We start from the raw sequence: 2,712 nt of genomic DNA on the forward strand, positions 1-2,712 counted from the left end.
CCGCCCCGCGCGCCGCCGCGCTGCCCATCTACCGCGCTCCCGGGAAGGCCCCGGCCTTTCGAGTGCTTGCTGCAACCCGAACGTTACTTTTCCGCAATCAAGTTTCTTCTGGTCCCCATGGCAACCCTGCGGCGGGGCACGTGGATCTTAAGAGCCCAATTACCGAAAAAGAATAAATATTAAAGTGCAAAAAATGCTCACGGCATGAATGTTTTATAATCCACTTTTGATCACCAGTAGCGCATCTGCTTCTTTGCTTACTTTCTCCCCCCACCCCCACCCCAAATCCTACTACACATCCCCTTTTAAAAATATACTGTTTAAAGAAATGGATTGCCAGGGCTGTATATTATTGTCGCACGCTGGTTTTGATCTCTTTGCTGCTTTTGCCGCTATTGAAAGTTATGGATGGAAGTACGTGTGTTCCTTCCAAATGCCATTAATTTCTTAATACGCGTCCTGTGGATGATACCTTTGAGGATACTGAAAAATAGGCATTTATATAAAGCTCCTGCGTGCCGAGCCAGCCGCAGCACAGTCTCTTCCCAGAGATGGACTGTGGCGTGACTGGGCTGTGCTGCGACCGGGGGACCAGCGCCCTGTCATAGGGGCCCCTGGGCTGGTTCTGCAGAAGGAACCCCGGGCAACCACTTCCTCATCCAAGTTCCTTCTGCCTTTCTCAAGCATTCAGCCAAGCTTTGCCCCATCCTAAACCAAGGCCCAGGGGAAACGAAGGTGGTTTCCTCGGCCCAAGGTCACTAGTAGAATTTTCCTCTTCGGTGCCTTTCACCTGGCTTCACGAGCAGAAAAAAATTCTCAAAGACAAGGACTGGACTTTCCCCTTCATATTTCAGAGCATTTCACTCTGCTCTGGAGAAGTGGAATTAAAGCGAGAAAAATAGCTGGATCCTCAGTTTCTACATCAATAGAATGGAAACAGTAATGACTTTCCCACGGGATTGTCTTGAGGACTGCACACCATTACATGTAAAGTGCCTAATTTAGCTTAGCGTCTGGGACCCGGAGCGTGCTGTTGCTGTTTGCTTTTTTTTTTTCTTTCCATTTTTCCCACTTGGATTTTTCCTGTCTCTTTCAGGCTATTTTCACTACCTCCTGCCTTGGGAAGGAACTATTCTGCCAGGCTTCCTTCCTTCCTTTCATCATTCAGGAAGCCTTAGACATCCTCCCTTCCTCCAAACCCACCTGAGATTTGATCCCGCAGCTGAATGATTGGTTCAGGTGTCTACGATTTTCTCATTCTCTGGTGTCTACCTGCTTTACACCACCCCCTAAGCAAAACAGAGACTCATGAAATACCTGTTGCACGATAGGCCTTCACTCCCGTCCCCTGACACCTAAGAGGTGTGTGGGGAGCCCCGGATTCCCACTGAGTCCACTGGAATGTAGGAGGAAGGAAACTCTTCCTTCACCTGTAGTGACCCCACCCCCTTCCGCTCCGTGTCCCTTCCCCCAACTCTGGACTCACCCCTCAGCGTTAGCAGGCTCAGGCGTCTCCCACCAGGGAGCCGCCAGGGGCCCGGGGTGGAGGAGAAGCAGGAGAAGAAGTAGCAGACTTTCTTGTCCCCAGGACATCAACTTTTCTGCCAGCTTCACTCCCCAGCCAAGCTCCCGGGAAAGAGGAGGCCCCCCTTTTTCATTTCTTCACAGCCTTCATTTCTCCTCCGCCCCTGATGTTCCTCAGGCCAGAGTCACCAACAAACTTCTGGTTGCCAAATGCAGTGGACCCTTTCAGGCCCTCCCTCACAGTCTCTAGAATAAGATGCTACTGACCACGATTTCCTTCTGGAAACTCCCTCCTCCTCGCATCAGCCAGAACCCAGAGGGCCCCATGACTGTGTTCAGAGGCTTTAGACACCTCCACCAGCATGGCCCGCATTGACGCCAAATTCAGGTCCATTGTGTTTTTTTCTTCAAACCTGTTCCTCCTGAATCTCCTATCTTGGCTAATTGTACCATCATCCATGTAGTCATCTTTGCCAGAAACCTAGGAAGGAGTCTCATTTCCTTCCTCTCCCCTTCCATGTCCACCATGTCTTGTCATTTCTACTCTCCAAAGCCCTCTGCAGAGCTACCGTGTTGGCTGCCTTCAAGGGCATCCACAGCTGCACAGCATGAGGCCTCATCCTCTAGCCATCAGGCCCACCCTCAGCACATCTCTGAGGATCCACTGGGGGCATATTCAAGTTGGTCTCTCCGCTCTCAGTTCCTGAGCAGTTCTAAGCACCCTCCATCCTGAATTGCAGATCTGACCATGGCACCAGTTATCGGCAATCCACTGCCCAGAGGAAAAAACCCAAGTTCCCTAGCAGGGCATACAGGGTACTCTTCTTCTCTCCATTCTTCTCTCCTCCATCTAGCTGGTGTGCTTTAGCCACCCCTTTTGAACCAGGCTAGGTTTTTGTTGTTGTTGTTTTTGTCTGCGCTGGGTCTTCGTTGCTGCACACAGGCTTTCTCTAGTTGCAGTGCGCTGGCTTCTCATTGTGGTGGCTTCTCTTGTTGCACAGCACAGGCTCTAGGCACATGGGCTTCAGTAGTTGTGGCACAAGGGCTCAGTAGTTGTGGCTCGCAGGCTCTAGAGTGCAGACTCAGTAGTTGTGGTGCACGGGCCTAGTTGCTCCACGGCAATGTGGGATCTTCCTGGACCAGGGCTCAAACCCATGTCCCCTGCATTGGCAGGTGGATTTTTAACCA

General features: G+C 51.3%; 1 protein-coding gene across 1 annotated transcript in view; it reads right to left on the reverse strand.

The window, feature by feature from the left end:
- Positions 1-1,724, reverse strand: part of LPIN2 (lipin 2) — an 84,598-nt gene extending 82,874 nt beyond the window's left edge. The window contains exon 1 of the mRNA XM_024758937.1: positions 1,487-1,724. The gene's annotated coding sequence lies outside the window, so the exon portion shown is untranslated. The remainder of the gene's footprint in view (positions 1-1,486) is intronic.
- Between the last annotated feature and the right edge of the window lie 988 nt (positions 1,725-2,712).

This window comes from Neophocaena asiaeorientalis, unplaced genomic scaffold (assembly GCF_003031525.2).
Source record: "Neophocaena asiaeorientalis asiaeorientalis breed wild unplaced genomic scaffold, Neophocaena_asiaeorientalis_V1.1 scaffold669, whole genome shotgun sequence".
In the NCBI taxonomy this organism is placed as follows: Eukaryota; Metazoa; Chordata; class Mammalia; order Artiodactyla; family Phocoenidae; genus Neophocaena; species Neophocaena asiaeorientalis.